General features: G+C 50.3%; 1 long non-coding RNA gene across 1 annotated transcript; it reads right to left on the bottom strand.

The window, feature by feature from the left end:
- Positions 1-6,242: 6,242 nt before the first annotated feature.
- On the bottom strand, positions 6,243-25,558 carry LOC116967611. Its single transcript, XR_004410272.1, has 4 exons — positions 25,393-25,558; positions 24,265-24,267; positions 16,352-16,359; positions 6,243-6,253 (listed from the first exon to the last, which is right to left on the bottom strand). It is a non-coding gene; the product is annotated as an uncharacterized LOC116967611 (long non-coding RNA).
- Positions 25,559-25,781: the final 223 nt, after the last annotated feature.

The raw sequence follows: 25,781 nt of genomic DNA, 5'->3' as shown, positions 1-25,781 counted from the left end.
AAGTTATGTTGCATCCAGGTTTTTATAGCTGACAAACAGGAGTTGATATGGGAGAGGGGGTGGTTGTGGGGGGATTTGGTGCTGAGGTAGTTCTGGGTGTCATCGGCGTAACAGTGGAAGTCCAGGTTGAAGTGGCGGAGTATCTGACCAAGGGGGAAGATGTAGATGATGAAGAGGAGGGGGCCTAGTATGGAGCCTTGGGGAGTGCATTGAGTGACTGTGGCTGTAGCAGAGGTGTGGTTATGGAGAGAGATGAAGTGGGATCTGTTGGAAAGGTAGAAATGGAGCCAGCTGAGTGCAGTACCTTCGATACCGAGGTCTTTGAGTCTGGTGAGCAGAATGTTATGGCTCACGGTATCGAAGGTTGCACTTAGGTCGAGGAGGATGAGGATGTTGAGGGAACCGGTGTCAGCAGAGGTGAGGAGGTCATTGAGGACTTTGAGGAGAGCGGTTTCTGTGCTGTGGAGGGGGAGAAAATCAGATTGGAGGGGTTCGAATAGGTTATTGGCATGGAAATGGGATTGAAGTTGTGAGGTGACGATACGCTCCAGGGTTTTAGAAAGAAAGGGGAGGTTTGAGATTGGGCGGTAGTTATTGACAGAGGAGGGATCCAGAACAGGTTTCTTTAAGATTGGGGTGACAGCAGCAATTTTGAAGGCGGAGGGGACAGTTCCTTGGGACAGTGAGGAGTTGAAGAGGTTAGTGAGGTAGGGGCAGAGGACGGGGAGGCAGGACTTCAGCAGGGGAGTGGGGAGGGGGTCAAGGGAGCAGGTAGTGGGTTTGGAAGAGCTGATGAGTTTGGAGATTTTAGGAGGGGTGACCGGGTCAAACTGGGAGAGGAGGCAGTGTGGAGAAGGGGTCGGGAGGTCAGTAGAGATGGGGAGAAGAGGGGCCTTGGCAGGTGCTGGAGTAGATGCTAGGGGGTCAGATACAGGGGATAAAGATTGATAAATGATAATTTTGTCAGCGAAAAAGTGGAGGAATGAGTTGCAGAGAACCGGAGTAGAGGTAGGGAGAGTGTTGGTCCGAGGCTTGAGGAGGTTGCCCACTGAGGAGAAGAGGGTTCTGGGGTTTTGGCAGGGGTCGGTGAAAATGGTGGAGAGGTAGGCAGACTTGGCAGCAATGAGAGCGTCTTTGTAGGCAGTGAGGTGGAGTTTGTAGGCTTTATGGTGGACTGTGAGAGATGATTTCTTTGTGAGTCGTTCAAGTTGGCGGCCAGTCTGTTTCAACATACGGAGTGCAGGTGTGTACCAGGGTGAAGAGGTGTTAAAAGTTCCAATTTTTGTTTTGAGTGGGGCCAGAGTGTTGAGGGAGGTAGACAAGGTGGAGTTGAGATGGTTTGTGAGATCATCAGGTGAGATGGGGGTTGAGTCCAGGGGGAGTGTGGTGGAGAGCAGGTCAGAGAGATGGTGGGGATCGATGGATTTTAGATTACGGAAGGTGATTTCTCTGAGGAGGTGGGGGCGGGGGTGGGAGAAGGGATGGTGAACCGTATGAGTTTATGATCAGAGAGGGGAAAGAGGCATGGATGGAGGTCGAGCACTGGTTGATTTGTGGAGCAGACCAGGTCGAGGATGTGTCCTTTATCATGGCTGGGGAAGGTGACATGTTGGGTGAGAGTGAAGTTGTCCAGTAAAATGGTGAATTCAGATGAGAGCTTGCAGGTGGGGGAGTCCATGTGGATATTTAAGTCACCGAGTAGCAGCAGACGTGGAGAGAGAGAGATGAGGATTTCAGTGAAATCGGAGAGGAAGGAGGGGTTTGGTTTAGGTGGCCGGTAAATGAGGATGACTGTCATGGAGGAAAGAGCTTTGAAAGCGAGGCATTCAAATGATGATACTGAGGGGAGGGTGAGTTCTGTGATCCGGAAGTTCTGATTGAAAATAACGGCGAGGCCACCTCCACGGCGGAAGGAGCGCGGTTTGGAGATTTAGTTAAAACCAGGGGGGGATGCTTGGTTGAGGGAGAAGAAGTCATTGGGTTGTTGCCAGGTTTCAGTTAGCAGAAGGAAGTCCAGAGTGTTGTCAAGGATTAGTTCATGGAGGGCAGGGGCTTTATTGTTGAGCGATCGGGTGTTGAGGAGGGCAAAGTTGGCATGATGAGAGGGTGGTGGGATGGGGGCAAGCTGGAGAGATCTGAGGTTGTCCTGGTTAACAGTGCGTGTGGGGAGGGGGGGTGTTGCAGTTGAGGGGGGGGCAGTGAGTGGATTTGCAAATGATTGGACAGTGGGTAGTTCAGTTTTGGTGTTTGGTGAATTCAATTCAATTCAATTCAATTCAACTTTATTGTCATTGCACAGATACAAGTATGGGTACAACGAAATGCAGTTTAGCGTCAGTTCGTAGTAATAGTGCAATATAGAAATAAAAATACAGTATAAGCAAACAATGTGGATGGAGAGATTGGAGAAATCTATCGGCGGGACTCCGAGTTCAACAATGTGATAGTGTTGTTGAAGAAGCTGTTCCTCATCCTACTTGTGCGAGACCTGAGGCTCCTGTACCGCCTCCCTGATGGGAGGAGGGCAAACAGTCCATGGTTAGGGTGGGAGGGGTCTTTGATGATCTTCCCGGCCCATCTCAGACACCGTTTTCGGTGGAGGGCATCCATGGCAGGGAGCGGGGCACCGATGATGTACTGTGCGGTTTTCACCACCCGTTGTAGTGCCTTCCTGTCAGCTACGGTGCAACTGCTGTACCATACCGTGAAGCAGGTGGTCAGGATGCTTTCGATGGTACAGCGGTAAAAGTTGGTCAGGATCTGGGGGGACAGGTGAGCTTTCTTGAGCCTCCTCAGGAAATAAAGGCGCTGCTGCGCCTTTTTGATCAGTTTGGAGGTATTGAGGGACCAGGACAGATCCTCCGAGATGTGTACCCCGAGGAATTTGTAGTTGGAGATGCGCTCCACCTCAGTCCCGTTTATATGGATGGGGGTATGTCTGCCCCCTCTGTTCTTCCTGAAGTCAACAATAATTTCCTTCATCTTGGAGTTGAGGACGAGGTTATTGTTGGCACACCAGGTTGTCGGGTGCTGGACCTCCTCCCTGTAGGCTGACTCGTTGTTGTCGCTGATCAGTCCCACCACCGTGGTGGCGTCGGCAAACTTAATGATGGCGTTGGAGCCATTCCTAGGGATGCAGTCATGGGTGAAGAGGGAGTAGAGGAGAGGGCTGAGCACACAGCCCTGTGGCACGCCGGTGTTCAGTGTTATAGTGGAGGAGGTGAGGTTGTTGACCCTAACAGACTGTGGTCTGTTGGTGAGGAAATCCAGTGTCCAATTGCAGAGGGAGGTGGAGATGCCAAGTCCGCTGACTTTGGTGATCAAGCTAGCGGGGATGACAGTGTTAAAGGCGGAGCTGAAATCAATGAACAGCTTCCTGATGTAGGTGTTATTGCTGTCCAGGTGGGTCAGGGCAGAGTGTAGGGCCGCCGATATGGCGTCCTCTGTAGACCTGTAGGCAAACTGATGGGGGTCCAGTGTGGGGGGGGGGGGGTGGCTGGCTTTGAGGTGAGCCAAGATCAGCCGCTCAAAGCACTTTGCAATGACAGGGGTGAGTGCCACTGGGCGGAAGTCGTTGAGACTCCCTGTAGCTGATTGTTTGGGCACTGGCACAATGGTTGAGGTCTTGAGGCAAGTGGGGACGACACCCTGGGCCAGTGACAGGTTGAAAATGTCAGTGAAGACCAGGGATAGTTGTCCAGCACATGCCCTGAGCACCCGCCCGGGGGGCCGGCAGCTTTGTGCTCATTCACCTTGCTCAGTGCATCTTGTACAGCAGAGGTGGAGAGACTGAGGGGTTGTTCGTTCGGGAGTGGAGCAACTTTGATGGCTGAAGTTTTGTTGTCCCGGTCAAAGCGAGCATAGAAGTGGTTTAGCTCGTCAGGAAGGGAGGCGTTGTCTGGGGGGGGGGGGGGGGGTGTAAACTTTATGGTAATCGGCAATGGATTCTGTATTAACAATGTCACTCTCCATCCTAATGAAGAACTCAACCATATTATGGTCACTCTTGCCCAAGGGGCCACGCACAACACGACTGCTAACTAACCCTTCCTCATTACTCAATACCCAGTCTAGAATAGCTTGCTCTCTCGTTGGTTCCTCTACATGTTGGTTTAGAAAGCTATCCCACATGCATTCCAAGAAATCCTCTTCCTCAGCACCCCTGCCAATTTGATTCACCCAATCTATATGTAGATTGAAGTCACCCATTATAACTGTTTTACCTATGTTGCACGCATTTTTAATTTCCTGTTTGATACCATCCCCAACTCCACTACTACTGTTAGGTGGCCTGTACACAACTCCCACTAGCATTTACTGCCCCTTAGTGTTTCGCAGCTCTACCCATATTGATTCCACATCCTCCAAGCTAATGTCCTTCCTCTCTATTGCATTAATCTCCTCTCTAACCAGCAATGCTACCCCACCTCCTTTTCCTTTCTGTCTATCCCTCCTGAATATTGAATATCCCTGGATGTTCAGCTCCCAGCCTTGGTCACCCTGGAGCCATGTCTCCGTGATCCTAACTATATCATAGTCATTAATAGCTATCTGCACATTCAACTCATCCACCTTATTACAAATGTTCCTTGCATTGAGACACAAAGCCTTCAGGCTTGTTTTTTACAACACTCTTACTCCTTGTTCAATTTTGTTTTTGCCGTGGATTTGTCTGCCTGCCACTTTTATTTTTCACCTTGTTACCTATTGCTTCTACCGTCATTTAACACCACTCTGTCTCTCTGCTCACACATTTAAGAAACCCACCACCTCTTATTTTCTGTTTATTAACCTTTTCTTCTTTCCCCCTACATGTTGGGTCTGAGTGCTTCCCTTCTCTGCCTCTTGCCTCGCACACTGTCTACTAGCTTTCTCTATTTGAGTCCCTCCCCCCCCAACCGTTCTAGTTTAATGTCTCCCCAGTAACTTTTGCAAATCTCCCCACCAGGATATTGGTAGCACCAATGCTACCGCTGCGCCACCATGCTGTGCATGAGGCAGAGGGTCTCCATTACCTTTCTTTGCAGTTCCACAGGCGTATCGTCGGTCGTGTCATCAGGCATATCTGCAGCGGTGTCATTGGCGGTGTCATTGGCGGTGTCATCGGCGGTGTCATCGGCGGTGGTGTCTGTGGCCCTGTCGGTGGTCGCATCGGTGGCCGTGTCTGTGGCCCTGTCGGTGGTCGTATCGGCGGTGGTGTCGGTGGTCGTATCGGCGGCGGTGTCTGTGGCCCAGTCGGTGGTCGTATCGGCGGCGGTGTCTGTGGCCCTGTCGGCAGCGGTGGTGTCGGCCGTGTCTGCAACGGTGTCTGTGGCCCTGTCGGTGGTCGTATCGGCGGTGGTGTCTGTGGTCGTATCGGCGGTGGTGTCTGTGGCCCTGTCGGTGGTCGTATCGGTGGCGGTGTCTGTGGCCCTGTCGGTGGTCGCATCGGTGGCCGTGTAAAACAGAGACAGCCCCCTCAGGCCAAACCATCACTGTCCTCACGGTAGGTTTCACACGTCTGATCAGAGGTGTGTATTTGGGGAGCAGGAACAGAGAGAGGTCAGACTGGCCCAGGTGGGGGAGGGGGGAGGGCTTTGTAGGCTTCAGTAATATTAGTATATACTAAGTCCAGAATATTGTTTCCTCTGGTTGGGCAGAAGACATGCTGGTGGAATCTGGAGAGTACAGTTTTAAGGTTGGAGTGGTTAAAATCACCCGCAACAATAAAAGCCCCCTCTGGGTGTGCAGTTAGTTGTTTGCTGATAGCAGCTTGCAGCTCTTCCATTGCTAGCCTGTGTATGTGAAGGTGTATGTGAAGGGCGGAGAGCACTGGAGTCCAGTCCAGGTTTTCTGTGCAGCCTGACGGTGTGTTCAGCGCTATGTGTTCCAGTGGCGGCAGCACTCTGATGCCGTGGCAGAGGTGCGACAGAGGGTGCAGGTGACCAGATGGATGGAATGGATTGTCCGTGGTGGAAGTAAACAAACTTGCGGCGAGAGCCTCTGTGGATGTAACGGGGTCGACGTAGAAGTCCGAGCTGTTTGATGACTGGGCTGCAAAATGGGATGGAGTAGTTGAAGAGTTCAATCAGCTGCAAAGTTGAATATTTGAACATGATGCCGAGCGGAGGGACTGAGAACTCCGTGATAGCGGTTAGCCGTGGGCTAGGTGCACAGAGGTAGATGACTGTTGTGAGTGCCAAAATTATCCACGGCATGACAGGAGGAGATGAACATCCAGTCTTGGTCACGGCTCGCATCTGGTGGGGATTGCCTGTAAGAGGGATCCCAGGCTGCGGACGCCACGCTAGTAGTTCATAATATCCAAGAACTTTAACTCTTCCCTGGACATTTCTTCAGATTCCTTACTAGTTCTTTCATTGAAGTCATGATTGTATTGCTTGAACAATAGCTTTTCTAATTTACCAGTAGATATTTGATTAACACCAGCGGCAGGGTAGTTCTTCTGGTTCCCGCTTTCATTGTTCCTTCTCAAGGAGCCATAGATAACCCATCCAAATAGGGTCTTCACAGCAAACGGTCCTTGGCTCCTCACAATCTGTATCGGTTCCAATGCCTTCAATGCATTCGTTCCGATAAGTAGGTCAATATCAGAATCTATTTTAGATATTTTTACATCCTTCAAGTAAGGCCATTGTCACAAGTCCTCATGACTGGGTATATTTTGATGACCAATAGGCATGGTTTCATGTGTAAACACTTCAGATATTGGTATAAAATTATCTTCATCCAGACTAGATATTTCCATACTTGTGAGGTAATGATTAACGGACTCCTCTTTATTCATGGTATGCAACCGAATCTTAATCTCCTCTCCTGTGATGTCCAGCCTTCTCATCAAGCCTTCTATGCAGAAGGTAGCCAAACTTCCGTGATCTAAAAATGCATATGTTTGCAACACTGTATTCGTCTTGCTATTCCTTACCTGAACTGGTAAGATAGAGAAGATACAGGCTTCTACCCCGGCCCCAATTTGAGCAGTTACTTGAGGTGAGGTGACAGCATCACTAGTAGCTGGCTTCTCCTTCTGTTCTATTTGCTCCGGTTTCCATTATTCGGCCTGCTTTATCTCACCACTTTTCTCTCAGTCAGCTGGGCAGTTTTAGAATGATGGCTCTAGTATTACTAACAAAATTCATCTCCCCCATGTGGTTGAGATTTTTCATCGAGCTACACCAACCTCTAAATTTTGCAAAATCAATGCCTCCACATCTTCTGGCTTGATATCTTTCCAAGCGTAGGCCTTCTCCATGTATACGTTAGGAATCCTCTGTTCAAAGTAACATTAGCAAATTTGCAGATGACACAAAGCTGGGTGGCAGTGTGAACTGTGTGGAGGATTCTATGAGAATGCAGGGTGATTTGGACAGGTTGGGGGAGTGGGCAGATGCATGGCAGATGAAGTTTAATGCAGATAAATGTGAGGTTATCCACCTTGGTATCAAAAACAGAAGGCAGATAACTATCTAAATGGCATCAAGTTGGGAAAAGGGGAAGTACAACGGGATCTGGTGGTCCTTGTTCATCAGTCTATGAAATTAAGCATGCAGGTACAGCAGGCAGTGAAGAAAGTAAATGGCATGTTGGCCTTTATAACAAGAGTAGTCGTGTATAGGAGCAAAGAGGTCCTTCTGCAGTTGTACAGAGCCCAAGTGACACCACACCTGGAGTATTGTGCGCAGTTTTGGTCCCCTAATTTGAGGGAGGACATTCGTGCTATTGAGGGAGTGCAATGTAGGTTTACAAGGTTAATCCTGGGATGGCAGGACTATCATATGCTGAGAGAATAGAGCGGCTGGGCTTGTACACTCTGGAGTTTAGAAGGATGAGAGGGGATCTTATTGAAACATATAAGGTTGTTAACGGTTTGGACATGCTGGAGGCAGGAAACGTGTTCCCGATGTTGGGGGAGTCCAGAACCAGGGGCCACAGTTTAAGGATAAGGAGTAAGCCAGTCAGAACGGAGACGAGGAAAAATGTTTTCTTACAGAAAGTTGTGAGTTCGTGGAATTCTCTGCCTCAAAGGGCGGTGGAGGCCGGTTCTCTGGATACTTTCAAGAGAGAGCTAGATAGGTCTCTTAAAGATAGTGGAGTCAGGAGATATGGGGAGAAGGCAGAAACGGGGTACTGACTGAGGATGATCAGCCATGATCATATTGAATGGCGGTGCTGGCTCGAAGGGCCGAATGGCCAATTCGTCCACCTATTGTCTATTACCATAACGCTCTTTAAGTAACCTTCTTGCCTCTTGTTAGCCTTGGCTGTTAGGCTTATTTTGACAACTTTATACAAGTACCTTAGCACTTCCGCTTGTGTAATATGCCAGAAATCGTTAGCGCTCTTTTTCATCAGTAATTGTCATTTCTACTACTTCTTCAAACGCCGTTATGAAAGCTTCATATCAGAAAGGATCAACATTATATGTAAGAATTGCTATTGGTGGGAGGGTGAAAGAGAGATTTTGTTTAGCTATGAGCTTGTTGAATTCAACTTGCTCCTCCGCCAATTCATGTAATCCATCTTGAGATTCTTGGCTTGTCGCAAATGAATGATAGACAGGTCTCTGATGATAACACTGACATGCTCGACCCTGTGTATCAGGCCACGGAATAGCGAGCATACTGAGCTGTTGGTTTGTCCCGAGCCTCTACAGATGCCCCATCAGTAGGTTTGCATCAGTCTAGCACCCACTTGCTGAGATGAAGTTTGTCCATCTTTTGGCCATGTGCTAGTTCTGAGTCCCGAGGCCGGATATCCTCTGGCTGCAGAATTGGTTTAGCTGTTGTTTCCTTTTGAGCAGTTACTTTTCTCAAATAAGAGTTCATCGCATCAGATGCTTTAGAGCTGCATCTTGAACGCTGTTTATGATTATTCCACACTAACACACATGGTAAAAGATCAGTCTTTATTCCAAAAGTAAGCAGGAACATATAAACTTCCAGCGTTCTCATTCAGCTCAGCGTGGCTTGTGAGAGAGAGAGAGAGTGAGAGCAAACTGACCTTGCTAGTGTAAAGCTTGTGTAGTACCGTAATACCATGTAATGGGTGGCATGCACATATGTGTAGTGGGGATTATCAATGGTATGGATTATTAAGGGTTAATCTCCATCCTTCCTCTTAAAGAAGCAAAGCATATATAGAGTGCTTAGTGGAGCATATTGTAAAACACCAGTATAAGGTGTGAGCATTTATTATTTTACGTGTACATGCTTGTGCATATGTGAACACATATAATGAGACGGGCCATGCACACTTCAAGTCTAGCCGGTGAATGTTCCAATCAGCGAGTTTGGTTTGCAGACACGACCTGCACGTGTACAGTAGTACCCCTCGTGCACCTCATCCTTCTCTGAAGGAGCAAGTCCCTTATGGGATGAACGTGGGCGGTGGAGAAGACACAGGTGGAGATGGGGGCAATGGGGAAGGCAGGGATGGTGGTGGCTCCGGCAGAGGAATCGCTGGAATGGCGTTGGCGGAGCATGAGGGAAGACTGGCAGGCTGGTCCAGGTAAGGACGTGCCGGGAGAACCAGTGGATGTGTTATATCTGGACTTTCAGAAGGCTTTCGACAAGGTCCCACATAAGAGATTAGTATACAAACTTAAAGCACATGGTATTGGGGGTTCAGTATTGATGTGGATAGAAAACTGGCTGGCAGACAGGAAGTAAAGAGTAGGAGTAAACTGGTCCTTTTCACAATGGCAGGCAGTGACTAGTGGGGTACCGCAAGGCTCAGTGCTGGGACCCCAGCTATTTACAATATATATTAATGATTTGGACGAGGGAATTGAGTGCAACATCTCCAAGTTTGCGGATGACACAAAGCTGGGGGGCAGTGTTAGCTGTGAGGAGGATGCTAGGAGGCTGCAAGGTGACTTGGATAGGCTGGGTGAGTGGGCAAATGCATGGCATATGCAGTATAATGTGGATAAATGTGAGGTTATCCACTTTGGTGGCAAAAACAGGAAAGCAGACTAATATCTGAATGGTAATAGATTAGGAAAAGGGGAGATACAACGAGACCTGGGTGTCATGGTACACCAGTCATTGAAAGTAGGCATGCAGGTGCAGCAGGCAGTGAAGAAAGCGAATGGTATGTTAGCATTCATAGCAAAAGGATTTGGGTATAGGAGCAGGGAGGTTCTACTGCAGTTGTAAAGGGTCTTAGTGAGACCACACCTGGAGTATTGCGTACAGTTTTGGTCTCCTAATCTGAGGAAAGACATTCTTTACATAGAGGGAGTACAGACCAGACTGATTCCTAGGATGTCAGGACTTTCATATGAAGAAAGACTGGATTGACTCGGCTTATACTCATTAGAATTTAGAAAATTGAGAGGGGATCTTATAGAAACTTACAAAATTCTTAAGGGGTTGGACAGGCTAGATGCAGGAAGATTATTCCCGATGTTGGAGAAGTCCAGAACAAGGGGTGACAGTTTAAGGATAAGGGGGAAATCTTTTAGGACCGAGATGAGAAAAACATTTTTCACACAGAGAGTGGTGAATCTCCTGAATTCTCTGCCACAGAAGGTAGTTGAGGACAGTTCATTGGCTATATTTAAGAGGGAGTTAGATGTGGCTTTTGTGGCTAAAGGGATCAGGGGGTATGGAGAGAAGGCAGGTACAGGATACTGAGTTGGATGATCAGCCATGATCATATTGAATGTCGGTGCAGACTCGAAGGGCCGAATGGCCTACTCCTGCACCTATTGTCTATGTTTCTATGTTTCTATTAAATGGGAGTAGCTGTTGCCAGGTTCGCTGATAGACACTGTTGTCAATATTGACCAGGTGCGAGCATGGCTCTGCGGTTGACCCCAGAATGACTCCGATGCGATGGTAACCTTGGAGTGACTGTAAACAGACAACCTGTCCCTTGTTGAGCGGTTGAAGCCAAGAGCTGGTTTTGTATTAATATATTCTTTCTATCTCGCGGCGGCGTTGGAGCTGGGATTGGATCACTGACGGTGCACGAACTTGTGGTTCTAGTAGTTGCTTGGCCATAGGCAGGGTGGAGCGGGTTCACTGTGACATGAGTCATTCGGCCAAAGATCCCAGGAGAGGGTCACGGACAATGTTCCGTTGGTTGAGTAAGTCGAGATAGACATCAGAGACAACCCTGTGTGAGCGTTCCATTAGTTCGTTTGCACTTCTTACCGCTCGCACGGCCAGGCCGTTGGACTGTGGGTAATCGGGGCTGCTGATGGTGAGGTGAAAGTCCCAGCGTTTCACCAAATCCCTGAAGAACTGACTGGAGAATTGAGTTCCATTGTCTGAGAGCAGCTTTAGGGGGGCTCCATGGACAGAGAAGTAGCAAGTCAGTTTTTGAATGACCATGGCTGAGGTCGGGGCACTGAGCAAGTCGACTTCAAACCATCCCGAGTAGCAAAAGGATTTGAGTATAGGAGCAGGGAGGTTCTACTGCAGTTGTACAGGGTCTTGGTGAGACTACACCTGGAGTATTGCGTACAGTTTTGGTCTCCTAATCTGAGGAAAGACATTCTTGCCAAAGAGGGAGTACAGAGAAGGTTCACCAGACTGATTCCTGGGATGTCTGGACTTTCATATGAAGAAAGACTGGATAGACTCGGCTTGTACTCGCTAGAATTTAGAAGATTGAGGGGGGATCTTATAGAAACTTACAAAATTCTTAGGGGGTTGGACAGGCTAGATGCAGGAAGATTGTTCCCGAACAAGAACAAGTCCAGAACAAGGGGTCACAGTTTAACGATAAGGGGGAAATCTTTTAGGATCGAGATGAAGAAAACATATTTCACAGAGATTGGTGAATCTCTGGAATTCTCTGCCACAAAAGGTAGTTGAGGCCAGTTCATTGGCAATATTTAAGAGGGAGTTAGATGTGGCCCTTGTGGCTAAAGGGATCAGGGGGTATGGATAGAAGGCAGGGATGGGATACTGAGTTGGATGATCAGCCATGATCATATTGAATGGCGGTGCAGGCTCGATGGGCCGAATGACCTACTCCTGCACCTATTTTCTATGTTTCTATGAATTGACTAGAACCAGGTATTGTTTGCCATGCTACTCAAAGATGTCGTCTGCTACTGTGGACCAGGGTAAGTCCGGTGTGGGGTGCGGAAGAAGTGGTTACTTCTGTTGATGCGGGGTCAGGCTATTGCAAATCAGGCAGCAACTTTCTCGAGAATGTAGTCAGCCGTCAGGCCAGAAAAGCATAACTGTTGCATGTTGGAGGGTTATTTCTGCAGTGGGATAATAATAATAATAATACATTTTATTTAATGGGCGCCTTTCATACATCTCAAGGACACCTTACATAGTAATCGGAATAAAAACATATAATCGGAATAAAACAAGTAATTAAAGACATCACAGTGACACAAATTAAAAACAGAATTCAATCCAAAAACAGAAAATCAAAAACACAGTGTGAAAAGAGAGCAGCGGCAGCCAAAGCGCGCCAGCGTCCACTCTCTCTTCACGGCAGCCATCTTGGACACAGACCTACAGGACTACAATTAGACAAAAAAATCATCCCCCCACAGTGGATAGCACTGTGGGGGAAGGCACAATGTCCAGTCCCCACCCCATGTTCACCCCAAAGTCAGGCCTATTGAGGCCACCGCAATTGCCTGTACGGAGGCCCGATGTCCCTGGCCGTTCTCACCGGGTGGTCTTGCCCCGGCGTCGGGAGAGTCCTTTCGGCGGCTGGGCCACTTGGAACGGCCGCTTCTTGGTTGGAGCCCGCGGCTGCCGAAGCCGACAAGGCCGCGCCGGTTTGGCGCTCCCAGGCTCCAGATGAAAAAGTCGGCGCCCGCTCTCCGCACTGCCGCCTTGCCGCCTCTACGCACGCCGCCTCTCCGCTCCGCAAACCCGCAGCCCGGAGATGTTGCTCACGGCGGTCCAGCTCGCCAGAGCTCCAGCGCGGCGACCCAGGCAAGGCATCGCCCGCTCCGCTCCGCTCCAGCGCTCCAATGCTGTGCCGCCACCCAGGCCGAGGTGCTGGGTGGTTCCCGCCAAGAAACGGCGCTCCAAGCCCGCTGGTAGGCCACGAGGACGGGTCGACGGGCAGCCCGGAAAAAAGGCTGCCACACCGACCAGGTAGGGACCTATAAATAAAGTAACACCTACCCCCCCACATTAAAAGACCATATCCCCTACAAACAAAAAAACAGGACTCACTAAAAACTATTTAAAAAAACGAATTTAAGACGGACGGCTGCTGGCTAGCAGCCGTTCACCAAGATGGCTCCTCCTCCGATGGAGGGATGGCCCCCCCATGGACAATATCAAAGTACTTGCTGTGAAGAGACGTCGGGATAATTGCCTTATGTCCATTCATTATAATGCCGTCTTGAATGACCAGTTCATCGCGGACAGGGTAGAATGGGTGGACAGCCTGCGGCAGGTGGTGCTGATTATCTGGCCAGCCGCAGCGGGCGACAGTGGCCAGCGATTGTAGCGTTTCGTCTGCAGCTGTTTTTGCCACTAGGATGTCTAAGTCCGCAGATGGAAGGCAAGAGAGACCATCATAACCGTGTACCCCTCATGCTCATCATCAGACAGGTGTTTTTCACAGGTTGGGTGAGGTGCCCATGAGAGGGTGTCAGCTTAGTGCATGTCCTAACCGCGTTTGTAGGTTAGTCTGATGCCATATCTCTGTAGTTCCATCATCATGCGTTGTACACTCACTGGTGCTGTGTGGATCAGTTTACTGAGGATACTGACCAGGGGCTGCTGATCGGTTTCAACCGTGATCGGGTCGCCAAAGATAAAGTCCTTGATCATTCAGCTCAGCGTGCAGGGGCAGGTACTGGTGCAGGTACTGGTTCAGGTGCTGGTGGTGGTGCGGGTGCAGGTGTTGGTGCCAGGACCAGTGTGTATGATTGTGGGCCAGTTGTCACAGCGGGGCTGACAGTTCGCTGAAGTTTGGGATGAATTTTCCCAGGTAGTTCACCGTGCCTAGAAATCGTTGTAGAGCCGTCACATCCCACCCGTAGGTGCTGGCATTTTGTTGATGGCAATGGTTTTAGATGGGTCTGGCCTGAGTCCGTTGTTGGTGAACATGTGGCCCACATAAGTCACTTCCTCGACCCGAAACCTGCTCTTGAGGGGGTTGAGTTTGAGATTGACTTATCTAGCACGATCCAGGACTTGTTTCAGGTTTGAGTCATGTTCTTGTGCGTTGCGCCCGGTGATCAGGATGTCATCCATGATTATGGTGCATGGGTAGCCAGTAAAGAGTTGTTCCATAGTACATTGGAAAACTTCACTGGTGAAATTGATGCCAAATGGCATTCATAAGAATCGGTAGCGTCCATAGGGTGTTGCGAATGTGGTTAACATGGTGGATGCCTGATCTAGGGGTATGTGCCAAAATGCGTTTTTTGCATCTAGGACAGAGAAAACTGTGGCTTTACCCAGGCTGGCTGCGACCTCTTCCACCGTCCACATCGGCTGGTGTGGTCATTTGATGGCAATGTTTAAGTCTTTAGGGTTAATACAAATCCTTATTTTGTCTTTGTTCTTCTTGACTGCTGCGACCATGGTAGAGACCCAGGAGGAGGGGTCATTGACAGGGACTCTCACACCCAGTGTTTCCATTCTGTCAAGTTCAGCTTTGACGTGGTCCTTCATTGTGTGCGGGATTCGGTGAGGAGAACAAACGACAGGTATAACTTCCTTGTCGGATACAATGATGTATTCTGTGGAAAGCTTGTCCAGCTGGTTATCACAAATGTCTTTGTATTATTCGAGTAGTTGTTGGGTGGGACTTTGAGAGGTAGACAGCTGGAACACAGTTTTGCCGAAGGAGACTAAGTTCATATCGCGGAATGCATCAATGCCCAGAAGGAGCGGCACTTCCCCACTAATAAGAAGTCAAGAAGAGAGTTTATTGTCATAGAAACATAGAAAATAGATGCAGTAGGCCATTCGGCCCTTCGAGCCTGCACCACCATTCAATATGATCATGGGCTGACCCAGATAGGACAATGAAATTCTTGCTTGCTGCATATTGTAGGCAGGAATGCAGATCAGATCAGTGTGTCCATATACCATAGAATATATACATATACACACATGAATAAACAGATAAAGTGCAATAAGCTGTTATAGTTCACAGTTTGTTTGAAGTTGTGTTTAATCGCCTGTTAGCTGTGGGGAAGAAGCTGTTCCTGAAACTGGATGTACCAGATTTCAGGCTCCTGTACCTTCTACCTGATGGCAGTGGAGAGATGAGTGTGTGTCAGGATGGTGTGGGGTCCTTGATGATGCTGGCAGCCTTCTTGCCCCCCCACCCCCACCCACCCCCCCGCCCCCACTCCCACCCACGAAATCGATGTAACTTGGAGTTTGTTTTCATGACAGTTTCTTCGTTGTGAATTCTTTGGAAGTCTGATAAAGGCATGACATTACATCTTTGCAGTGACTTTGGTATTGTTGACACTGGGCAGTGTCATGGATTCAGTGTTTGTGGACGGTTAGTCGGGTACACAGGAATGTATGATTTGCCTGTCTTCCTGCAGGTGCTCCGGTCGTGGTTCTGTGGTCGTGGAGTTGTTCCTCTGCCCCCCCCCCCCCCCCCCCGACCAGCTCTGTACTGTCCTCACCTCTGGGGGTGCGCTCTTTAATTGCTGCCTGTAGGCAGGAAGAAGTATGGTCGGATTTACCGAAGTGAGGGTGTGGGATAGAACGATAGGCATTCTTGATGGTGGTGTAGCAGTGGTCGAGGGTGTTTGGTGCTCTGGTGAAGCAGGAGACATGTTGGTGGAAGTTAGGGAGTGATTTCTTTAGGTTTGCCTTATTGAAGTCCCCAGCAATGGTGGTAAATGCCTCTGGGTAAGACGTCTGGTGTTTGTTGACCAGCTCCTTCAGTGCCAGACGGACGTTTGCTTGGGTGGGATGTAGACCGCGGTCAGGATGATGGAGGTGAATTCCCTTGGGAGGTAGAAGGGACGGCACTTCACCGCCAGATGTTCCAGGTGTGGAGAGCAGGAGTTGGACAGGACTGCCACGTCTGAGCACCACACAGAGTTGACCACGAGGCAGACACCCCCTCCTCTCCCTTTCCCAGATGCCAGTGTATGGTCCATACGGTGGATGGAGAATCCTTCAGGCTGGACCGCTGAGTCTGCGGAGCTGGGGGTGAGCTATGTCTGTGTGAAACAGAACACAGAGCATTCCCTCAGCTCCCTTTGGTAAAGCAGCCTTGCCTTTAAGTCCTCCACTTTATTTTCAAGGGACTATGTTGGCCAGTAGGATAGTAGGGAGAGGGGGCCGAAGTCCCCTGCGCTTCATTCTGACCTGAAGTCCTGCCTGTCTGCCACGTTTCCGGACACAATGGAGGCTTCCCCTTTGTTTCCAGGTACTGTGTTTACTGTACCTGCTGTTTCTGCGGACCTGCGCTGGAACGGAGATTCCTTCACAGACGGCAGCTCCAGCTCCAGCTCCGTTACAGACAGGGGTTCCCCCAAAGTCGGCAGCTCCAGCTTCATTGTTTCTGGGAGATCCAGTCCGTCGGCTCTGGAGGTCATCCCGAGGTTTCCAGGTACCGTTCCTGGGATCCTCAGTCGGGTCGGGATTTTCACAGCCAGCGTGGGAAAGTTTAAAGTCCGGGGCTCCCGCAGCTGTGGGAGATCATGAAATTGCCAGCGCTTTCAGTTGCCCAAGCAGCTTGTCTGAAACGGCACCGATTACTGCCATTTCCCTGATGCAGGTAAGTTGGTAGAAGTTGTAGGTGAACCTTTTATGTTCTGGTGCTCCGCGAAAGTTGCCACAGGCAGGCGCCATCTTGGGTTTGAAGCTGTGTAGTACCGTAATACCATGTAACGGATGGCATGTACGTATGTGTAGTGAAGATTATAAATGGTTCTTGGTTTCTCGGTCCTCCAAAATATTCCGAATGGAATTTAAACTGGAGGTGGTGGAGGGAGGACTTAAGCCAGAAAAGGTTATTGGGAAGAAAGAGCTACTTTAAATTTAATTGCATCTGGTTGGGTAACTATAGTAGGGTGGAGATTATTCCATGCTTTAATTGTGCGGGGGAAGAACGAATTGCTGTACACATCTGTCTTTGTAGCTGGAATCACAAATTGGATCGAATACCCTCGTCTGCTCCTAATTGGTTTGGGTTTGGTGTAGGTCTTGTAATCTATGTCGAGCTGACCATTTAACATTTTGTAAAAACAGGTCAAACAGTGAACTTCACGTCTGTCTTGCAGAGGGTTCCACCGCAGAGAATTCAGAAGTTTGGTGACACTCGCTTCTCTCTCATAGGTGTTAGTAACAAATCGAGCTGCCTGTCTTTGGACACGTTCGATGGAAGAAATGTTTTTATTTGTGTATGGGTCCCATGCTGCAACTGCGTAGTCCAAATGAGGTCTAACGAGGGTGAAGTCTAACTTCTCCTTGACAGAAGTTGAACAATGTTGAAAGTTGCGACTCAGAAAATTTAGGACACCTGTTGCTTTCACCGTTGCATGATGAGTTTGACCATTCCAACGCAGATCATTCTGCAAAATGGCAATAAGGGTTAATCTACAAACCCTCACTTTTCATTATCTCCTTCATCGATTTGGCAACCGGCAACTTTCAGATTCAGATTCAGATTCAACTTTAATTGTCATTGTCAGTGTACAGTACAGAGACAACAAAATGCAGTTAGCATCTCCCTGGAAGAGCGACATAGAATATGATTTCAATAAATAAACTATTTACATGTATACAGACATAGTGTTTTCCTGTGGGAGGAGTGTCCGGGAGGGTGGGGGGGGTGATTGGCAGTCACCGAGGTACATTGTTGAGTAGAGTGACAGCCGCAGGGAAGAAGCTGTTCCTGGACCTGCTGGTCCGGCAACGGAGAGATCTGTAGCACCTCCCGGATGGTAGGAGGGTAAACAGTCCATGGTTGGAGTGAGAGCAGTCCTTGGTGATGCTGAGCGCCCTCCGCAGACAACGCCTGCTTTGGACAGACTGAATGGAGGAGAGCGAGGAACCGGTGATGCTTTGGGCAATTTTCACCACCCTCTGCAGTGCTTTCCGGTCGGAGACAGAGCAGTTGCCATACCATACTGTGATACAGTTGGTAAGGATGCTCTCGATGGTGCAGCGGTAGAAGTTCACCAGGATCTGAGGAGACAGATGGACCTTCTTCAGTCTCCTCAGGAAGAAGAGATGCTGGTGAGCCTTCTTGATCAGAGTTGAGGTATTGTGGGTCCAAGAGAGGTCATCGGAGATGTTGACCCCCAGGAACCTGAAGCTGGAAACACGTTCCACCTCCATCCCGTTAATGTGGATGGGGGTGTGCGTGCCACCCCTAGACCTTCTGTAGTCCACAATGAGCTCCTTGGTCTTCTTGGAGTTAAGGGCCAGGTTGTTGTCAGCGCACCATGCTGCTAGGAGCTGGACCTCCTCCCTATAGGCCGACTCATTGTTGTCGCTGATGAGGCCAATCACCGTTGTATCATCTGCATACTTGATGATGGTGTTAGTACCATGTACAGGTATGCAGTCGTAGGTGAAGAGGGAGTAGAGGAGGGGGCTCAGCACACAGCCCTGTGGAACGCCGGTGTTCAGGGTGAGGGTTGAAGAGGTGTGCTTGTCTAACCTAACAGGTTAGAAAGTTGGTTAGAAAGTCCAGTATCCAGTTGCAGAGGGAGGGGTCGATGCCCAGGTTACCGAGTTTGGTGATCAGTTTAGATGGTATAATGGTGTTGAATGCTGAGCTGTAATCGATGAGCAGCATTCTTACGTAAGTGTCTCTGTTGTCGAGGTGGGAGAGGGTGGAGTGAAGTGCCGTTGAGATGGCATCCTCCGCACTATTCTTGCGGTAGGCAAACTGATAGGGGTCCAGTGTGGGGGGTAGGCAGCCTTTGAGGTGTGCCAGGACCAGCCTCTCGAAGCACTTAGTGATGATGGGGGTAAGTGCAACTGGGCGGAAGTCGTGGAGGCTTGCCACAGTGGAGTGTTTTGGCACTGGCACGATGGAGGTGGTTTTAAGGCACGTGGGGACAACTGCTTGGGCAAGTGGGGGTGTGTGCATCTACACAAACAACAGCTGGTGTAATAATGCTACCGCTGTTTCCAGCCACTGCTCTCCGGACATAGAGTTTTTGACTGTGAAATGCAGGCCATTCTATCTGCCACGGGAGTTTACTGTGGTTAGCATTACTGCTGTATACATCCCCCCCGCAGCCAACACTAAGGAGGCTCTGCGTATTCTCTACCGTTCCATCAGTGAGCTGCAAAGAAATCATCCAGAGGGCGTTGTCATTGTTGCTGGGGACTTTAACCAGGCCAACATGAAGACTGTCCTCCCTCATTTCCATCAATATGTGGACTTTGCTACACGTGGAGAGAATACGCTGGACCGGGTCTACAGTAACATCAAGCAGGCTTTCAGAGCAGTACCCCGGCCTCACCTCGGCTCCTCTGACCACCTCTCTGTAATGCTCATCCCAGCCTATAAGCCCCTTCTGATCAGAGAGAAACCCACTGTGAAGCAGGTTAGAGTCTGGTCTGAGGGAGCTACAGAAGCACTCCAGGACTGCTTTGAGTGCACGGACTGGGACATGTTCAGGACAGCAGCCACTCATAACGAAAACATCAATGTGGATGAGTATGCCATGTCAGTGTCGGGCTACATACAGAAGTGCATGGAGGACGTCACTGTCATCAGGAACATCACAACCCGGGCCAACCACAAACCTTGGATTACTGCAGAGGTGCGTGCCATGCTGAAAGCACGAAATGCGGCTTTTAAATCTGGTGATTTGGGAGCTCTGAGAACAGCGAGAGCCAACCTCAACCGCGAAATTAAGAAAGCAAAGCGCGCCCACGGACAGAAAATCCAGGGTTTCTTCCAGGATGATACCAACACCAGGAACATGTGGGAAGGCATCCGGGCCATAACAAACTACAAGGCCCCTCAGATGTCTTGTAAGGATGACACAGACTTTCTAAATGAACTAAATAATCATTTCGGCAGGTTTGAGGCACTGAACACCACTACAATGAGGAAATTAGAGCCTCAACCAGGAGAACAGACGCTGTCTTTTGAAACTGCTGAAGTCCGCAAAATCCTGGAGGGTATTGACCAGCGAAAGGCAGCCGGACCGGATAACATACCGGGGCGTCTGCTTAGGGGATGTGCCGACCAGCTGGCTCTGGTTCTGACAGACATTTTTAACAGCTCCCTGAACCAGGCCATTGTTCCATCATGTTTCAAGACAGCCACCATCATACCAGTTCCCAAAAAGTCTACAATAACCTGCCTGAATGATTACCGCCCCGTAGCACTCACACCAATAATAATGAAGTGCTTTGAGAGGCTTATTAAGCAGCACATGGTCTCTAAACTCCCCTCCAGTTTTGACCCGTTCCAGTTTGCTTATCGCCCGAACCGCTCCACAGAGGATGCTATTTCCTCTGTAGTCCACCTGAGCCTACAACACCTGGAGGAGAGGAACACCCACGTGCGGATGCTGTTTGTTGATTTCAGCTCAGCATTTAACACGATAATCCCCCAGCATCTGGTGAGCAAACTGGCACCCCTAGGTTTCAATACCATACTATGCAACTGGATCCTGGATTTCCTTTCTGAAAGACCCCAGTCTGTGCGGGTGGGGAAGAACACCTCCTCGGTCATCACACTGAGCACCGGATCCCCTCAGGGCTGTGTCCTGAGTCCGCTGCTCTTCACATTGATGACACGTGACTGTGTCGCCAGGTCCACTACTAACCATATCATCAAATACGCGGATGACACAACAGTAGTGGGCCTCATCCGCAATAACGACGACCAGGCATATAGAGAGGAGGTGGAACAGCTCGTGAGCTGGTGCAGCAGGAACAACCTTCTCCTAAATGTGAACAAAACCAAGGAGATTGTCGTCGATTTCAGAAGGAAAATTCAGCCCAGTCACACTCCACTTTGCATCAACAACTCAGCAGTGGAGCAGGTGAAAAAGATCAAGTTCCTGGGGGTGCATATAACGGACACCTTAAACTGGTCCACAAACATTACATCTCTGGCAAAACGGGCACAGCAGCGGTTGTACTTCCTCCGCAGGTTGAGAAGTTTACACCTCCACCCTCCCATCCTCGCCACTTTCTACAGAAGCACAATTGAGTCGGTCATGACAAGCTGCATCTCTACGTGGTGCGGCAGCTGTACAGCTGCGGACTGGAAGTGCCTTCAGAGAGTGGTGAGGACAGCGGAAAAAATCATTGGGACTTCTCTTCCTTCAATCATGGACATGGGGTACAAGCGCTGTCTGATTAGAGCTAAGGGCATTACCAGAGCCCCCACACACCCACAATTCGGACTGTTTATACTGCTTAACTCTGGGAGGAGGTACCGCAGCATGAAGAGCGGGACAGCCAGGTTCTGCAACAGCTTCATCCCCCAGGCCATAAGATTACTGAACAATCAACAAAACCGAGGCTAGAACTTTTTAAATATCGACACTTTTTAAAAACTTTTTATATATATTTATTTTACAGACCCATGCACATGAGGCATTTTTATGGACGCACCTAGCACTTTTACTTTTACTATTTACCTGATTGGAGAGTCAAATGCAACGAAATTTCGTTCAAGGTGCACTGTGTCTAGGTGTATATCTGAATGACAATAAAGTTTTCATTCATTCAAGTGACAGGTTGAAGATGTCAGTCCAGACGTCTGTCAGCTGCGCAGCACTAGCCCTGAGGACGTGCCCGGGAATGCCGTCAGGGCCAGCAGCCTTACGTGCATTAGTCCTACTCAGTGCCACGTACACGTCATAGGGGGTGAGTGTGAGGGGTTGGTGATCAGCAGGGAGCACAGCCTTGATGGCTGTCTCTAGATTGTCCCTGTCGAAGCAGCCATAGAAGTGGTTAAGCTCCTCAAGGAAGGAGGCGTCGCTGGATGTGGGGGTGGTGTTGGTGGGTCTATAGTCCGTGATGGCTCTGGATGCCTTGCAACATGTGTCGGGGGTCAGAGTTGTTGTTGAAGTGCTCCTCAATCCTGAGCTTATGGCAGTGCTTGGCCTTGATGCCCCTCTTCAGGTTAGCCCTGTTCATCCATGGCTTCTGATTCGGGAATATGGTCACCCGTTTGAGGGAGGTGACACTATTGATGGTGGAGTTTATAAAGTCCAGAACAGAGGATGTGTAGGAATCAATGTCCGTGTGGGAGTCGAGGGTGGCCTGGGCTGCAAACGCCTTCCAGTCAATGTTTCCAAAACACTGCTGAAGTGTGGAGTCCGCTTCCTCTGACCAGACTTTAACTGTCCTCACAGTTGGTTTAACCCGTCTGATGAGTGGGGAGTACTTAGGGAGCAGGAACAATGAGAGGTGATCAGACTGACCAAGGTGGGGGAGGGGGACGGCTTTGTAAGCTTCAGCCATGTTAGTGTAGACTTTGTCCAGTGTCTTGTCTACTCTAGTGGGGAAGGATACATGTTGGTGGAATTTGGGGAGTACAGTCTTCAGGTTGGAGTGATTGAAGTCACCCGCAACAATGAAGGCTGCCTCGGGGTTGTGCGTCTGTTGTTTGCTAATGGCAGTATGCAGCTCTTTCATTGCAAGCTTGGCATTAGCATCAGGAGGGATATAGGCTGCAGTCACAACAGTGGAGGTGAACTCTCTGGGCAGATAGAACGGTCTGCATCTAACCAAGATGAACTCAAGGTTAGCTGAGCAGTGACTCTCGATGATGGTGGAGTCCGTGCACCATGCTTTATTTACATAAATGCACAGACCCCCACCTCTGGTCTTACCGGAGTCTGTTGTCCTGTCCGCTCGGAGTAAATGACGTTCCGTTAGCTGGATGATGCTATCAGGAACGTCGATGTTGAGCCAAGTTTCCGTGAAGATCCGGAAGTTGCAGTCTTTGATTCAGTCTATGACGTGTACGTGGCACTGAGTAGGACTAATGCATTTTGTTTGCCAGTGAGCGCACGTTGGCGAGGAAAAGGCTAGATGGCCTGTGTGGGGCTAGCTCTAATCTGGCCTGTGTGGGGCTAGCTCTAACCTGGCCTGTGTGGGGCTAGCTCTAACCTGGCCTGTGTGGGGCTAGCTCTAATCTGGCCTGTGTGGGGCTAGCTCTAACCTGGCCTGTGTGGGGCTAGCTCTAACCTGGCCTGTGTGGGGCTAGCTCTAACCTGGCCTGTGTGGGGCTAGCTCTAACCTGGCCTGTGTGGGGCTAGCTCTAACCTGGCCTGTGTGGGGCTAGCTCTAACCTGGCCTGTGTGGGGCTAGCTCTAACCTGGCCTGTGTGGGGCTAGCTCTAACCTAGCCTGTGTGGGGCTAGCTCTAACCTGGCCTTTAACCCACCTCTGCGTCCCCGGCGGTGCTTTCGTATGCGTCGCCGTCTGTTGGTGCTTCCGGTCGGCCGAGCTGGATTGGTGTGCGCTGGTGTTCTGCCGCTCCGTTGCTCCGTGTCTCCGTGGCTCCGGTGGCTTTCTCCAGCCCCGCGGGTCCACTGGCTTTCTCCAGCCCCGCGGGTCCACTGGCGGTCTCCAGCCCCGCGGGTCCACTGGCGGTCTCCAGCCCCGCGGGTCCACTGGCGGTCTCCAGCCCCGCGGGTCCACTGGCGGTCTCCAGCCCCGCGGGTCCACTGGCGGTCTCCAGCCCCGCGGGTCCACTGGCTTTCTCCAGCCCCGCGGTCAACTGGCTTTCTCCAGCCCCGCGGGTCCACTGGCGGTCGCCAGCCCCGCGGGTCCACTGGCTTTCTCCAGCCCCGCGGGTCCACTGGCGGTCTCCAGCAGCGCGGGTCCACTGGCGGTCTCCAGCCCCGCGGGTCCACTGGTGGTCTCCAGCACCGTGGCTCGGGTGCTCAGTTGCTCTGACGAGCTCAGGAGGAAGACGGAGATCGCCCAGAAAGTTGTTGCAGCCGCAGGAACCGAAGTCCAGAAGTTCCTGTCGGCTGTACAAAATGGATACAAGAATGCTCCGAGTGAGCATCCTTGAAACAGGTAGGGGAATTGTCACTATATTTCCCATTCTTGGGAGACACGGGGCGTCGCAATGTGCCCGCGCCGTTGCCATTTTATTAATTTTTTTGTGGCTAGTGCCAGGTGTTCTTTTCGACACCTCGTCTCTTCTTCTTGCCGCCTCATCTCTTCTCTCAACTGTTCTTCTTGTCGCTCAATCTCATGTTTCTTCTCCAAGGTATTCGATTCTATTGAGAGTGCAGCTAGATCAACTTCAACTTCCATTCGAGCAGAGGCCCTTGATGCTGAACTGGTTATAGAACCAGATTTATGTCCTGATCTTTGTGTAGATATATTTGAAATACTATCTTGTGGTGTAATCACCTCTTCCATTCCAGCACCTTGTTGCGTAGCTCTTTCAAATGTTGAGTACGGAAATTCTCACGATTCTGGGCAGTGGGCAGGTGCTATAGACCTGCACGGGAAGGTAGACGCTCCCGTCCCCACGAGTCTCGGGCAGATGGGGCTCGTCAGCCTGGGAAGGCAGTCCATCTAGGAGAGGGGAAACTCTGATTTAAAACCTCTTGGTTCTTGATTCTTGGTTGCTTGGTCCTCCAAAATATTCCAACTGGAATTTAAACTGGAGGTGGTGAAGGGAGGGATTAAGCCAGAAAGGGTAATACAAAACATAACAATAATAAAGATCTTTAACATAAAGAACATCCCCCCACAATGGTTTCCATTATGAGGGAAGGCACAATGTCCAGCCCCCATCCCCAGTTCACCCATAGTCGGGCCTAGTGAGGCCTCCACAGTTGCCTCTACAGAGGCCCGATGTTCCAGGCCGTTCTCGCCGGGTGATGTTGCTCCGGCGTCGGGAGAGTCCTCTCAGCGGCTTGGGACACCTGGAACGGCCGCTTCCTTACCAGAGACCGCGGCTTCCGAAGCCGACAAGGCCGCGCCGGTTGGAGCTCCACCACTGGCGATCTCATCGAGAGATCCCAGGCTCCCGTTGTTAAAGTCAGCGCTGCCGCCCGCGGCTGGCCGCTCCATAGACCCGCAGCTCCGCGATGTTCACCTGCAGTTTTCAGCTCACCGGAGCTCCGGCGCGGCGACCCGGACAAGGCATCGCCCGCTCCGCTCCGCGATAGTGCTCCAGCGCGGTGCCGCAGCCGAAGCCAAGGTGCTGGGCGGTCCCTCAGGAAAACGCCGCTCCAGGCCCGCTGGTAGGCCGCGAGGACGGGTCGACGGTGCAAGGTAGGGACCCTGAAAGTCAGGGACCGCTGACTTAACTTTAGCAGCAACTCAGATCATTTGTTTCCACAAAGAGTGCTGATTTATCAGACAATTCCTGCATCTGTGTTGTCCCTGTAAATGTCAACTCTCTGGCTCAGCCCCTTCCCTATTCCCACTTCAGTGTGAACCTCATTTCTTGCATTAGGTGCACAAGCACTGTCAGGGCAACATATATATGTCACACAAGGCTCACAAACCTTTTTGTCCCTTTGATGTACAGGCCACTGAATCACCTCCCCAGTCACCACCTTCAGCCATGATGTCCACAGGCGTTCACAAACTCTGTAGCTCGATGGCAATCTGCTGTCGCCGCTCCCCGGGCCCTGAGTCTCCCCGGCCGGATAGAGGAGTCTCTCTCCTCTCCTCTCCCACAGCCCGCCGCCGCTCCACTACCTTGTGGCGATAACCTGTAATGGGAAAGGCTGCAGGAGTAAACCTGGCTGGCCGAGATCTATTTTCTTCAGTTCCTCTTCCAAGGAACCAGTCTTCAGTTCCTCTTCTGGTACAAATCTTCGTGCGTAATCTCCCTCCAGAGATCCAACCCAATCTTTTGTCCCTCTTCTCCCACCTCCTGACTGTAAGGTAG

The sequence above is a fragment of the Amblyraja radiata genome, chromosome 40 (genome assembly GCF_010909765.2).
Source record: "Amblyraja radiata isolate CabotCenter1 chromosome 40, sAmbRad1.1.pri, whole genome shotgun sequence".
Taxonomy (NCBI): Eukaryota; Metazoa; Chordata; class Chondrichthyes; order Rajiformes; family Rajidae; genus Amblyraja; species Amblyraja radiata.
The sequence above is the reverse complement of the archived record's forward strand: the minus strand, read 5'-3'. Positions and strand labels throughout refer to the sequence as shown.